Source organism: Canis lupus, chromosome 26 (genome assembly GCF_048164855.1).
Source record: "Canis lupus baileyi chromosome 26, mCanLup2.hap1, whole genome shotgun sequence".
NCBI lineage: Eukaryota > Metazoa > Chordata > Mammalia > Carnivora > Canidae > Canis > Canis lupus.
The window spans coordinates 10,131,280-10,147,042 of record NC_132863.1 but is presented as its reverse complement, the minus strand read 5'-3'; the positions used below and the strand labels follow the sequence as shown (position 1 = coordinate 10,147,042).

General features: G+C 35.0%; 1 protein-coding gene and 1 long non-coding RNA gene across 8 annotated transcripts in view; one reads left to right on the top strand and one right to left on the bottom strand.

Annotated features, from left to right (window-relative positions):
• The window catches only part of MACROD2 (mono-ADP ribosylhydrolase 2), a 1,923,575-nt gene that overhangs the window by 675,387 nt on the left and 1,232,425 nt on the right, over window positions 1–15,763 (top strand). The gene's annotated exons all lie outside the window — the stretch shown is intronic.
• Window positions 1–15,763, bottom strand: part of LOC140618058 (uncharacterized) — a 140,783-nt gene that overhangs the window by 95,046 nt on the left and 29,974 nt on the right. For all 4 annotated transcript variants that reach the window (XR_012018229.1, XR_012018231.1, XR_012018228.1 and 1 more), the window contains one exon: window positions 7,217–7,375. This is a non-coding gene — a long non-coding RNA (uncharacterized lncRNA). The remainder of the gene's footprint in view (window positions 1–7,216; window positions 7,376–15,763) is intronic.

Below are 15,763 nucleotides of genomic sequence, written 5' to 3'. Positions count from 1 at the left end.
CTCTTCCTGAAATGCTCTTCTTTCCCCTCACTGTCTTATAAATTTTAACTTATCTTTCAGATCAGCCCAGTCTTCTTTCAAGACCTCCTTGACTAGGGTCAAATCTTTTCATCAAAGGATCTCATAGCCCTATGTCTCTCTCTCTCTCCTTTGTGCTTTTATTATATATACAGTTTCTACTTTTATCCAATTACTTGATTAATATTGGTTTTCCCCAGGGACCACAATTTGGTTTTGCTTTTTGTTGAAGTTCAGAATCTAGCATATGCCTAGTCTATAGTAGAGTCTTACTAAATATATAGTGTGTGTCGGGGGATGGAGGAGGACTATAATTAAAATCTAGGATGTGAAAATTTCTGCATTTGAAGTCTTCATTTATTGGAAATGTTATCTTTACATACCTTTGACATTGATTTTTTTAAAAAATAGTCAGTGGTAGAAGTATATATATTATATATATAGTCGGCAATAGAATTATATAATCAAATTGTAGTCTGATCATGTTAATAATAGGGCTAAGATTGTACTTTTTGCTCTGCCTCACATCCTTCCAACCTAGGTGTCAGGAAACATCCTGTAGGGATGTAAAGCTGCACCGAAATGCAGAGAACTTCTGGAGAAAAAAATACTGCCCTGTTTCAAATTGTCCCATCTGCTCAGACAGGGTCAAGCTTTCTGAGCCCTAGGAAAACCAAAACAAGACAGGATTTCTAGTTTTTACAGATTTTAAAGTAAGGCTTAAGGTCTGTGAGACAAAAGGGAACTGTTTTTGTTGTAGTTTTTAAGTTAAACATAAACTGAGGGTGAGAAAACACAGAAATCACAAAACTTGGAATTCACTTAAAGACTATCCAGCTGCAACTGCATTATTCAGGATCCTTTTGCTGCTAAAATAAAAAAATGATACTTAACCAATCAGGATGAAATGCCAATTTGAGAGAAAGGTAATGTGAAACTTTCATAAGTCATCTAAACACCAAGAAATCTGTTACATTCTGACTTCCAACCTGCTCTGTTGCTATGAAAACTTATTCTCGTAACTCAGCTCTCTGAACACTACATATTCATGCAATTAAAATTATTTCTGAGAGATGGACTCTGCAATGATATGAGGGAGTTTTCCTTCAGTCTACTTAGAATTTTTCCAAAGAAAAACAGCCACATAATAAGAGTCATGCTCTTTTGGAATGATTCTGCTTTACAGTATCGAAATTTCTTCTCATGATCTAAACATTAGAAGGTATTTTTTATGTGAGGTGGCAGTTGTCTTGGGACATGTCTCTATGGTGTTTGCTAAATTAAAGTTCATCTTTTCAGGCCCATCCTTTATTTTTTTTTTTTCAATAGTTTGCTGGCAAAATCAAAAGACCTTGCTTCGTTACCCTTGCAAGGTGGAGCAGAACTGGTAGGATGATCACAGGAGAGTGAGCAGGCTCTAACATTTCTTGAAAAGACAATTTCCATTTCATTGGCAAAGGGACCGCATCCTGTGTTGCAGCCAATTCTTAATTCTTTCTGCCATTGGTTCAGAGGGTCAGGCTTTTGTGGGGAGGGATTATTTGTTTCTTTAAAATCCACCACAGTTCTTTTCCCTCCCGCCTTTTCTTTCTTTTGTGGCCTGGAACAATACAATGTTAGTGATTTTTCAGTTCCTGACTTGCAGAAAATCCATCTATAATTGGAAAAATGTAGTTAAATTTAATACTGCAACTCGAGGCGAGATAGAAGTGAAGGTGGCTTAACATGTGAAGTGGGTAAAAAAAAATGTGTAATTGAAACAGTATGATGTTGATGAGGCAGTGTGTGAGGCTGTCAGGAAGCATTATAATATGCTGATGAGCGGGACCAGCTTCCTAGCTCTGCTTTATGCACATGCTCCATTATATTCGGTGGGGAAAAGGAACCTGGCATATTAATTGGCTTTGTTTTTAGAGATGTAGATTTTAGAGATGCAGAAATTTTCATATCTGGTTTCTGTAAAGAAATTTGCAATATGTCCTAAAACCAGTTTTAATCTTGAATGTCAACAGACAACCTTCAGAAATAAAAACCCTTCATTTATTTTTAAAAATTAAAACAAAAAGATATTTTGAGTATTATTATAAGCACTGACTAGAAATTCTTGCATGTGAAATCTCTAATTTTCTGTGCTGAATCAAAATAATTAATTTTATAAAAGTACTGTAAACAAATTAAAGTACTGTAAAATGTGAAATACAGAAAAGAAATTATACTACGTTTTTGTTCTGTTTTGTTTTGGAATTTTACAGTTCTTTGCATAAAAAGATATGCAAACTGATATGTTTGTTTCTTGTACAATCATCAGCAAGTTATTCAGGATATGTCTATCTTTTTGTCTGTCCCTTTTCTTGAGGGCTGCTTTGTGTGTGTGGGTTTAGGGGCGGATAGAGGTGAAACTGTAGGAGGGTGGTAAGAATAAATATTAATGAACCTTAAATATTTCTTTCTTTTAAAAAACTGAATAAAAGTATTCATTTAAAAATCTTATAAAATGCTATACTTTATTTTCATTTTTTTAATCTCTCAGTTATTAGCAGATTGCTATATCAAATACCTTTCATTTGGGTTTTTTTGTTTTGTTTTGTTTTGTTTTCTGTTTAACATTTCCAAATATACTTAAGGGATAAGTATTCATTAACTGAGGAGTGCCTAACCTTTTGCAGAAAGAGGATTAAATTTTCATTTTCCTCAAGATTTAAGATGACCAGCAAGAGGATAAGGAAGTAGGGCTTTGGGGAGGGGGAAAAGATTGAAGACAGGTAGGAGAACTAACCCTGGAGTCACTGGGATATTAGAAGGTGATTTTCAGTTACTTGCCTGAGTTCCTAGAAAGCCAGGGGCCCAAGAGTTGGAAAGGTGCCTTCATGGCTTTTGACCTCTGGAAATAACTGTGGACTTAGCTGAAGCTAGTTGGAGTCAGAGGAAAAGTGGAGTGATGGACACAGCAGGAAGGAGTAATTATTCTCCCTAAACACATAGTCCAAGATAGTACCTTTAAAACACACACACACACACACACACACACACACACACACACACACCACAGAAGCATGCACATATATACACACATATATGTGAATTTATACATATGTGTATATATTAATAAGGTGAAATTACACGGGGACACAGTATTAGAAAAAAATGCTGTCGTATTTGTGGTTCAGATATCAGTGTTGTAAGACTGAGGCAGAAAGAGAAGCTGGTCAGTGAGTAGATGTCTTTTAGCCTCCCTCTCATCTGGTAGTGCAGAACCCCCAACGCTCTTATACAGTTTGTTCCCATAAATCCATCAAGCCTTTGAGGCTGATGGAAGGTGCTTCAGATCCTATAATTTATGGTGTCTGGGTTCTTGTTCAACACAAATCATGGTTTCCTGGATGAGAAACCCTGTTTAGGAATTTAAATTATCAGAGAATCAGAGCAGCCTGAAACAGTCATCGTTGATACTAGAGTTTCTAAGAAATAATTATGAGAAACAAAATTGTTTGGAAACTTTTCCAGAAAATGATAGAATGAGTAATATAATGCTGGTAGGGACACAGTCTCACCACAGAAAAAGAAAGTTCAACTCTAACTAGGCTTCTTTTATCTAGATTTAGTTATTCTTTTTGTCTTTGTTTTCCTTAAATAAAATATATAAAGAGGAAATGATTGCCTCTTGTCTAGAATGCTTATACATTTTACACTTTAAAAAAGTATATAATGGGGCACCTGGAAGCCTGGTTAAGCAGCTGCCTTTGGCTCAGGTCATGATCCTGGAGTCCTGAGGTGGAGGTCTGCATTGGGCTCCCTGCTTCCCAAGCAAAAGAAAAATAAGCTTTTCTGTCCACTTGAAAATCTCATTTCAGAGCCCTCTTTCACCAGCTCTCAGTTCTTCCCAAAGTCTTGATAGAGTTTGAGAATCCCTCAATTCTCACTTACTGAATTTATTCATATAATCCATTTTTACTATATTTCTCCCAAGACTGAGGTGCAAAGGGAATGAGAATGGGAATTTTGGAATTATAGATGATCTGATTTTATAGATCATTTCAGATTTTATCTGAATTTATAGATGATCTGATTCTAAGTTTTAAAAAATAAAAAAAGTCTTCTAATTTTTGAGATATTCACTCTCAGTTATTTAAGAATATTGACAATAAATAAGTGATTTAATTAAATTATCCTAAGATACATACTTCTTAAAAAAAGAAAAGAAAGAAAGAAAAAGGACTGTTGTTATGTATCCTGAATCCCTAGAAATGATGTGTGTTCAAGAGAAAGAAAAAGAAGGTCTGAATTTCAGGTGGATATCAGTTGAAAATAATACTTTGCATTCCTTCTTATTTGAGGCCTGTGACTGGTGATGGAAGAAGCACTTTAAAGACCGTGACTGTGCCCTCAACATATACACAATCCACAGTCATGTCCCATGCAAGCCTTGGACCTTCAGTGGGTAGAGAAAGCATAATAGGAAAAGAAATATAAAACTGATGGATAGTAGATGGTACGGATGAAAGGATATGTGGGCAGCTGTGTCCTTCTCATGTCGATAATTTCACCTTTTATCTTCCTGGAGATAGACTCCTATATCAGCTGATTTACAGAAAACTTTTATTTATTTATTTATTTATTTATTTTTTAAAATTTTTTTTTTATTTATTTATGATAGGCACACAGTGAGAGAGAGAGAGGCAGAGACACAGGCAGAGGGAGAAGCAGGCTCCATGCACCGGGAGCCCGATGTGGGATTCGATCCCGGGTCTCCAGGATCGCGCCCTGGGCCAAAGGCAGGCGCCAAACCGCTGCGCCACCCAGGGATCCCCCTACAGAAAACTTTTAAAAAAGATAATTGTATATGCTTTAAAATGGAGGATGTTATGCTAAAACATCCTCCTTTTGTTGGTATTTTTTTTTCTTTTATATAGTGATGAATACACAATGAGTCTAGTAATTTGATACTTGTAAGTCTTAGGCTTCAGTAAAAACCACAAACTATATATTATGACTATAAACCTAATTGATCTTTATACTAAGTTGCAGTACTTCTAATTGATTCAGTTAATATATCAGATGTAGTTATGCTTTAAGTAAATTTCTTTTTGTTAAAGGAAGTAAGTAAATTTTATATATATATATATATATATATATATATATATATATATATATATATATATATATATATGTTCTTTGTAAGCCCTTGGCACAGATGATTTGGGAAAGGGCTCCCATCAACCAGGGCATTGAACATTCATCATGAGTAATTTGCTGTTTTGGTTGATACAGTTGTCATATCATAGTCATTTCCTCCTTTAGTTAGTGTTTTAGCCTAAAGGCAGAAGATTTATATTTTTTTAGACTGATTCATTTCCCAGCTGCCAAGCAACTTCTTTTAACCACATTTACAAATTGCTGGATGCATCTGCATACACACATAATGAATTGATAAATATTAGATGAAAGATATGTTGAAATAAATTAAAAGTTAAAACACGTGGAGTATATTTACATTTAGATCAATCTAGAAGATGTGTTTAAAATAGGAGTATATCTTTCAGTTCTATAACGAGCGCCTATTGGAGCAAGCACAATTAATCTTGGCCTAAAAATGAGGAATAATTATTTAGTGTCTCTTTGTTTGATGGCCTAGATTACTGCAAAAGCCTGTGAGTGATTCCACAAAATGTATACTTAATGGAGCTTCCTGAATTGCCTTACTTTAGTAGGTTGCTTCCATATTCAAAACATTTTCATGGCTTTTCATGTCCTTAAATAGAAGTTGAAATTTCTAAGCTTGACGTTCAAAACTCTCGTAAATTTGGACCAAAGTTATCTTCTTAACCCCATGATCATCTTAGATGATTTCAACCAAGGTGGCCTTTTCTTCTTACCTCCATTAATTGCCCTAACCTTGCAATATCCTTCTCTCTAATCTCTGCCCACCCTCCCCCCCCCCAAAGGGTCACTGGGATAGAGAGAATGTAAACTTAGGTCTGTGACACACCAGAATTCTAAACTGGCCTCTTTCTCCTACTAAGTAGGTAGCTTTGGGCAAATGAATTCTCTCTTCTAGGGCTTAGTTCCTAACTCTGGACAGGTATATTAGTTAGCTATTGGTACAATAATGTAACCAACAACCACAAAAACTCAGTGGCATAAAATTAAATGTTTTTTCTCATGCATCTGTGGATTGGCTGGTCTCACCTCTAGGTGCTGAGTTCAGTTTAGTATTTCTCCACAGGTCTCCCATACTTTGGAGGATCAGTGGCATACAAGGATTGTATTTCACATAGGGATGGTAAAAACTATGCAAGTACAATTTAAGTCTTTGCACCAATTTGTCCTATGGATGTCACATCACTGGGTAGCGAAATAAAATCCACCCCTAATGGAAGGAATTGTATAGGGGAAAAGATAAGGATAAAAGGATGATGGTGGATAATTGGAAACAATAATGGAGTCTATGACAGTAGTATTATTGGGGGATTAATTTGAATCATCTAGATTAGGTTTCAAGTATAGCATGTGGCACAAAGGCAGTCAACACATTTGACTTTTTCTCTCTACTTCCCCCACCCACACCTGTTCAAACCCTTCTTTGTCCTTTAGTCTCAAAATAGTTGTCATCTCTTTTATGAAGTTTCCCTTGCTTTCACCTCTAATTAAAATTAACTGCTTTTTCCTCAGTACTTAATGCATTGTCTATAATAATTCACTTAAGGCCTTTATCTCTTCCCCTATATTAAGTTTAATCATCATAAGTGGGTTGTAAAACTTGTAAATAGTGTTTTATTACTGGAACTTCCTGTGCTTTTCACACAGTAGGCATTTAGTGAATATTTGTTGGACATAAATTTTCAATCAGTTTTTTATTTTCTCTTTTATTGAAATATATATATAGTGCAGCTGATATAGCCCTGCATCTTCTCCTCAATCTTAAATTTTCTTATCAGCTCAAGTAGAACCCAGTTTCTATTTAAGAAGCCATATTGGTTCCCAAACCTAGTGAAACATCAAAATCAATAAAATTATTTCAAAAATCCCCAAAATTATAATAACAAGCTTGTGAGTAAACTGGAAATGAAGTTGTATATTATATGCATATAATCTTTAATCTAAGCTCTCATATTTACTTAGAACAAAGGTGATAATTTCTTGACAAATATGAGAGTTGACCATGCAGAAATTACACAAAGAAAACATTATGCCTGCTCACCTCCTTTTTCATTCTTCCTGGTATTCTTGTCAGACTGTAGAGCTCCTGATCCTCACACATCTGAGTCAAGCCAGTTTGCTGATCCCATGTCTTTTCTGTCCCTCTGACTTGCACTTTCTGCATAAAATGCTAGTCTGACTGCATATCTGACTTTATCATCTGCAGAGTAAAGATGATATTTTATATCAGATCAAATGATATTAGTAAGAACCTGAGATATAGGAAATGATTTGTCAGCTTATATTAGTCTGACTTTGGTCTCTGTCAGTGACCATGAGAGACATTTGGTGGGACCACTACCTTATGTGACCACTTTGGAGGTTCAAATCATAGCCCAAGCATCTCCCTTTTAATTATCAGCATTTCATACTTTTTTGAGTGGCTTAAACTCAAAATTTTTGCCATTCCTATTGCCACAGATATCCATAGCAAGGCAGGATAAGGAAAATGACACAAAGAACATGTACTTGTGTGCTACCTTCTTTGTGGGGTGACTGTGATAAGAAGGAAAGACTGCTGAACTGAGAATCAGAGGTTCTGGGTTGTAATGTCTGCCCTGGCACTCATTACCTGGGTCTCAGTTATTTCTTCAGGAGAGTGAGTTACATACATTAAGTTTTTTTTCTCATGTATGTGTGTGTGTATTAATTCCAGTATAGTTAATATACAATGTTATATTAGCTTCAGATGTACAATATAGTGATTTAACAATTCTATACATTGCTAATAATGAAGCAGCAAAAAGGGAAATTAAGAAAACAATCTTATTTACAACTGTACCAAAAATAATAAAATACCTAAGAATAAACTTAACCAAGGAAGTAAAAGAACTGTACTCTGAAAAGTATAAAATGTTGATAAAAGAAATTGAAGATAACATGAACAAATGGAAAGACATTCCATGCTCATGGATTGGAAGAACAAATATTGTTAAAATGTCTATACTACCCAAAGCAATCTACAGATTTAATGCAATCTCTGTCAAAATATCAATAGCATTTTTCAAGAACTAGAAAGAACAATCCTAAAACTTGTATGCAACCACAAAGATTGTGATATATATTCATAGTATAAATATATATGTGTGTGTATGTATATATATGTGTGTTTGTATATATATATATAAATACGTGTGTGTATATATATACACATATATTTTTGATTATGGTATTTTGCAGCTCCATTCATTGAAAATTAAAGGGCTAAAAAGAGAGTAGAAGAGATAAAACATTATATAATTATATAATGTTTATATAATATAATGAATATATAACATATATAATATAATATAATATATATATATTATATAATGTGGTTTTGTGCCATTGCCAGTCACTATTTTGGAATTTAGCATGAAAGCTCGTATTCCTTTTGTTATTATTATTATAAAAATTGTAAAAAAATATGTTTACCTCCTCCTAAAGACGATATTTCTGTATTCCTTGAATTTCTTACATTGTTTCTTAGAAAGCTTGGATGGAATTTGTTATCCAGGATGCCAGAGTCTCATTATAAAACATATCAAAATAATTTTAGAAGACTTTGTTTTAAATGTCTATTGTCCACTGGTTAATTTTAGCTGTATTTCCTTATATAAATTTTTATGAGTATTTCTATTTTGATGCTATTCAGCTTTTCACACTATATATATATATATATATATATATATATATATATTGTGAAATATATATATATTATATATATATATTCATATCCCTTGGTGTGTAGGCCATTATGACTCTGATTCCAAATTATATAATATGTGTTAAATGCAATTTCATTCTCATAAAGGAAATATTACTGACTGTTCTTCTAATGGTTTCCATGCAAAATGAATTATGCTGTATTGTAATCTGGATTCTTTTAGTTTTCCTGTGAGAAATGGTCTGAAACTATATTCTGTTGTTTAAACTGTTGGATATCTCTTACTAGACTTGTGTAGAGGATGAGAACTGAGATAGCTTTCCTTTCCTTTCTTCTTAGTATACTGACATAGCAAAAAGATTAAGATTTATTTCTTTAGAGCTATAGATGTTTTACAGGTCTCAAAATAATTAAACATGCTAAGTCTTTTAAAAACAGGCACTCTAAAACAAAAACAAAAACAAAAACAAAACAGGCACTCTGTAAAAATGGATGTGCTAAATTCTTGGACTAAGATTTTTTGTTTTTGTTTTTTTCAAATTAATATCCCCTTCCCACCCAGATATAGAGGAAATTCAGTATAATTGTTAAAAGCACGAGCTCTGGGTCAGACTGATTTGATTTATGTAACACTTTCTGCCTCTATTGGCCTGAGCAAGTCATATAAATACCTGAAAGCTCAATTTCACTACCTTCAAAATGGGGCTTATGATAGTTCCTGCCATTTATTTCATTCAACAAAATTTATTATAGCCCTGCCATGTGTCAGTTTATGTGCTAGATGCTAGGGATGCCCCATAAGACAAAATTCCTATTATTGACATCTACTCAGAGGAAGATTGAACTATATAAAATAAATAAGCATTAAAAAACAGTGGTAACCACTGTGATAAAATAGTGACTGGGTACTATATTAGGTTAGATAATTTTTAAAATTCTTTATAGAGAGGATATATTTAAGCTGAAACTTGAATGAGAAAGAGGTAACCATACAAAGATCTCAGAGAAGAACATTCAAGGAAAAGGAAACAGATATCGTAAAAGCCCTAGGACAAGAATGAATTTGCTATGTTCAAGAAACAGAAAAAAAGCCTGTGAGACATGAGCATATGATCTAAGGTGAAAGCTATACAGAGTTCAGAGAAGGAAAAGATCAGAAATTGTGGAGCCTTCTAAGCCAGGACAAAGGAGTCTAGGTTTTATGCATAAGCATTATTGGGAGCCATTGAAAGGTGTAGTGAAGGGAACACCATAGCTTACTTAATATTTTTAAAAATGTTTTTTTGAGATAGCTTGTGGACAATGGCACAAAGGAAGGAAGACTTGTGGGAGACCACTGCAATAGCTCAGAGGAGAAATATAGTTAGATGAGTTGGTAGTTCTAGATGTGGAGACAAATGGGTAGTTTACAGTATGTTTCAAAGGTGAAATCTACACAACCTGCTAATGGATTAGATATGGGGAGAGATCCTGGGTGGCTCAGAGGTTTAGCGCCTGCCTTTGGGCCAGGGCATGATCCTGGAGTCCTGGGATGGAGTCCCACATCAGGGTCCCTGCATGGAGCTTGCTTCTCCCTCTGCCCCTCTCTCTCTCTTTCTCTCTCTCTCTCTCCTTCTCTGTGTGTCTCATAAATAAATAAATAAAATCTTTTTTTTTTTTTAAAGGATTGGATATGAGGAGTGAAAGGATGGGAAGAATCAAGAACAAATCAGACATTTTTTTTTTTAAGATTTTATTTATTTGACAGAAAGAGAGGGAGAGAGAGAAGGCACAAGTAGGGAGAGTAACAGAGGGAGAAGGAGAAACAAGGAGCCTGATACAGAGCTCAGTCCCAGGGCCCTGGGATCATGCCCTGAGCTGAAGGCAGATACTTAACCGACTGAGTCACTCAGGCATCCCAAATCCTGGGTTCTTAACTTGAGCAACTGATGGGTGGTGACACCATTTCCTGAATTGGGCAGGATGGAGGAGAAGCTGTTTGGGACAGGATATCAGGAATTCTGCTTTGGCCTTGTTAACATTTAGGTGAGAATGTTAAACAGCACCTGAAGATACGAATTTGGTGTCTAGGGGACCAGTCAGGGCTGAAAACAGAAATTTTAGTCATTGACACATAAACACCGGGGGGTGAGTGAGACCATCTATGCAGAGAATGGAAATGGAAGAGAGAAGGCCTCCCAGATGAGTCCTATACTCTACCAACATTTAGGGGTCAGCCAGAAGAGGGGTCAGCAGAGGATACTGAAAAGGCACATGCAGTGAAGTAGGAGGAAAACCAGAACATAAAGCCCTGAGGATGCTTGTATGTAGTAACTTCACTATAAATGTTAGTATCTTATCTGAGTTTCTTCAGAATACTGAGACAGGTAGATTGAGAAGTGATCCCAGGAAGTGCTGGTAAGGACATGGAAACTGAGACAGAGCAGGGGAGAAAGCCAATGAGAAATGATTTAGCAAGCAGGTCATCATAGGAGAAACTGGAACTCAGTCCTGTCGCTAACCGCCGGGAAACAGCATGGTGTACTTCTCAGAGTTGCCTCTCCCAAGGGATGAGGGGTATTTATCCTCCACCCACATTTGTCTGTAGCTGAGATGGGCTTTCTGGGATATTAACTCATGGCACTTTTGGTCTGCCCCCAAGATAAAGCCCTCAGGAGGTCTGCAGATACTCCCAGTAGGATACCACAGCATGTACCAGAGCAAATGCTAAGCAGATCTGGGTTGAGGACCAACAGAGTTAGTATGGTTAGCTGTTACTGTTATGTTCCTCACTTGATTGTCTCTAGTCATTTTACCTTTGTTCTTTGAAATATAATAAGAACAAAAGATATTCTAATTGATAACATTAAATTATTAAGAGAAAATTAAAAATCCTTCATTATGGGTCATACCTAAAGATATCACAAACTAGTTGAAGCATATTCATAAATGGGTATGTAATTCTCCTTATATTATTGGCCTAAAGTGGCATTGAATTTTAAGGCATGTTCTTCAGTGCTGAAAATACCATTAAATGGGACACCATTAAATATGAAGATAAGCATGTATGACTTCAGTGTTTGATATTTTTTGGAATGTCAGAATAAGAATCATATGATACAGTACCTTGAAATTCAATGTTTTTCTCCCAGAGAACTCAAAGGTTACACTTGATGCTTTTCAACACACCTTGTACACATGAAATCACTTGATCCTAACTGCTGGGAAGGTAGTGAGCGAAGTGAGGAGTGTCACGGGTAAAACTGAATTGCTTTTAAGCTTCTTATCTGAGCAAGTGACAATATTGAGACCAAGACTCAAGTTTGTTGGCATTTGATCTGGTTTCCTTTTTTCTCTGCCATAGCAGAAATGGTAAAATGCTTACTTAAGCTCACTATGTGCCAGACACTGCCAAAGGCACTCTGTAAAATGTGCTAACTTAAGGTAGCATTATCATCCCCATCCTACCCACTGAGTCATAGAGATTAAGTAACTGTGCAGTTCACATCTCAGATGCAAAGCAGGGATTCAAAGCCAGGCATTTTGTTTCCAGAGTCCATTCTCCTTGAATCACTATGTTACAGGGCTTATGTAGCAGGGGTGGGTTCAGATCTTATCACTGAATTGCTTAGATAAATCACTCATATGATTTGTTTGGTACTTCTTCCATAAAGTCACTTTGCTAATCATTTTGCTAGAGATTTAGAAAGAGAAACCTCACCGCCAACAGGCTTATTCTTAATTTAAAAAATTGGGGTATATTTTCCTTAAATCTCTTTTGTATGGTTTCAAGTAACTAGTTTTTCCTGTATTCTAATATACAATCTGTTAACAATGTGATTTTCCCTTTTGTGAATTCTTATATCTTATTGTTAGGTTTAGAAATACTCCTACCAATAAACTTCCACTAAAAATCTGGCTAAGAAAGGTCTGCCAGCCAGCTTATTTACCCTTCCAAGAGGAAGTTGTGTTGATCCAGTTCTTCTCTGAGAAACGTTTCCTTTACATATTTGCCTTAGAAAGATGCTATTACTGTATCATTCCCCAAATATGATTTACCTACTTCCTCTTTAGTTTCTTTTGTTATTACTTGCTCACTGTACCAAATGACTAATCACAATTTTTAGAACAATTTCAAATATGTTATGTCACTTGGCCACAGGAAGATTTTTCATACTAGGTTTGTAAGGAGGTCACTTTCATGACAAAGGACATTCGGATATCTCAGCTTATGGAGAAAGGGCTGTTTTTAGTAGCTCCTGCCCCATATGGAAGAACTCTCCAGTCCTATTAACCCCTAAGATATGATTACTTCCCCCATGCTACTTCATATTGGTACTATTTAAATCCTACTGGAGGAGATTTAAAGGTCCTTCTGCAATCCTTTCATAGCTCATCCATTTCAAAATTAGTAGATACTTAAGTCACTGGCCCCAAAATTCTGTTTCCACTTATATCTATGTTAAAGTAGAGCCACAGATGAAATTATAACACGGTATTTCTTCTCTTATTTAAAATGTCAGGTTCCTATGTTCCAAAAGTTGGTACCAAATTTGTATGTCTGTGTTGTCAGTTTTTACTGATGTTGTTGTTACTTATGGCATATTCCTATAATTCTAATCATTTACAGATGTAGCAATTTATATTTTTTAGTGTTAATTTATGAGAACTGCAAGCAAATGAATTAAGCCAAAGTCCTTATAAATATTATTTTTTGAAAAGTATTTTAAAAATAAGCAGGCTTAAGTGCTTCCTATTTGAATTGTTATTTTCTTTTTTTATTATTTTCTTTATTTTTCTGATATTAGTTTGGAACTATGCAATTTCATATGGCATATGTAATAGCTGAAGGTTAAAGACAATACCCATGCCTCTCTTTAATGTCTGTTTTGTCTGATGGTTACAGCCAGATTCTATTAGAAAACCTTACAGAACATGAGAAACTGTTTCACTGCTAACATCTATCTATGTCAGTAGAGGCAGAGGTGAGTTCCAGATATTTTCAGAATCATTTAGAGGTTGATGCTAAGTTCTGTAGAGTCTGGCCGATACAGTAATTTCAGTTTTGTAAAATTGTATTTAAGTTTTAGGATTTTTAAACAAAAATGGAAAACATTTCATTGGGTTTAGTACAACACAGTTGTTCTAGCCTTCATATAGTTTAAAACAAATGGTACAGAAATAGTTGATAAGTTATAAGAACTATAAATTTGAACTATCATGTTTAAAAATAATATGACTGTCACTGAATATTATAAATTAAAATAAAGTTATACACCTTAGCAATAGATTTTCCACATAAAAATGCTACAGTATATACTTCAAGGCAAGGAAGATCTATTTCTGAGGATATGACTGACTGTATATCCTTAAAATATTTTATCTAACATGTTTAATAACCATTGAAAATATACGGTTGAACTGACTTGGAAATGAAAACATCTTTCAAGGTTAAACTGTGAGTGAGAACACAAATCTGCTGCTCTCCTGTGCTCTTTCGATTGCCTGTAACCCGGATAATTTCTGACCTGTGTAGTGGGGAAGAACGAAGGCCCAGGACCCAGGGCCATGCAAATGGAGGAGTATTTGTAATCATGAGTTGACCATCTTCTGGACTGGCAGCATGTATTTACACTACTTATTTGCCTGAAAACTTCTGAGCTTAATATTTAAAATACTCTTGAAATAGAAGCAAATGAAAATCCCCATTAGAGATACACCTCTCAGTACAAATTCTAAATAATTTTATAGATAAAGTTAAAGTAGCCACAAGTTCAGTATGCAAAGTTACACACAAAGAAATCACCATGATCTAGGAGCAACAAAAGCAACACAGATAGAATCATAATATTGGAATCATCAGGTAGGAATATCAATGAGTTTGCATATTATATTTACTAAACTAAGAATTAAAATGTTATTAAGGGTTGAGAGACTATTACAAATTTAGCTTTTTAAAAGAACAAATAGAATTTTAGCAATTAAAATAAGTTTAGCCGTACAAAAGAATGACATCTTGCCATTTACAACAACATGGGTGGAGTTAGAGAGTATAGTTCTAAGTCAGTCAGAGAGAGGCAAATACCATATGATTGCCTTCATATGTGGAATTTAAAAAACAAAACAAATGAACAAAGGAAAATAAAAAGATAAACCAAAAGCCAGACTCTTACCTATAGAGAACACATGGTTACCAGAGAGGAAGTGGATGTGGGGGGATAAGTGAAATAGGGGAAGGAGCTTAAGTGTATACTTATTGTGATGAGCACTGAGTACTGTACAGAATTGTTGAATCACCACATTGTACACTTGAAATTCACTTAACACTGTTAACTGTACTGGAATTAAAAGAAAAAAAAGGAAAATAAGTGTAAAAATCACTACATGGGTTGAACAATTAAGCACAAACTGGATGATGCAAAGAATTGCAGCAGAAAGAGGAAAACATAAAAGCCAGATAAAGAGATGTGAAGGGTATGGTGAACAACAGGTCTAATATACATTAACTGGATTTCAGAAGAGAATAGGAAAAATGGAGGACACTGATATTTAAAAATATAATGGCTGAGAATTTTCCAGAATCAATGAAGCACACAAATCCTTAAATTCAGGAGCACCAACACATCCCAAGCAGGATAAATAGAAAGAAAACTCACTCTTAGGATACATTGAAGGCTATCTGTAGAACTCCAAAGACAAGAATAAAATTCTGAGGGCAGCTCAGAGAAAGAACAAGGTACCTACGTGAACAACTATTAGACTGACAAGTCTCTCTCATAGCATCAAAGACAAACAGAAATATTAGATAAAGGTTTAGAGGGCTATGAACTATATCAAACTACATTTATAAACCAAGTGAAATTGTCTACCAAGAATGAGAGCTAAATAAATATCTTTAAGCTGGGAGAATTTGTCACCAGAAGA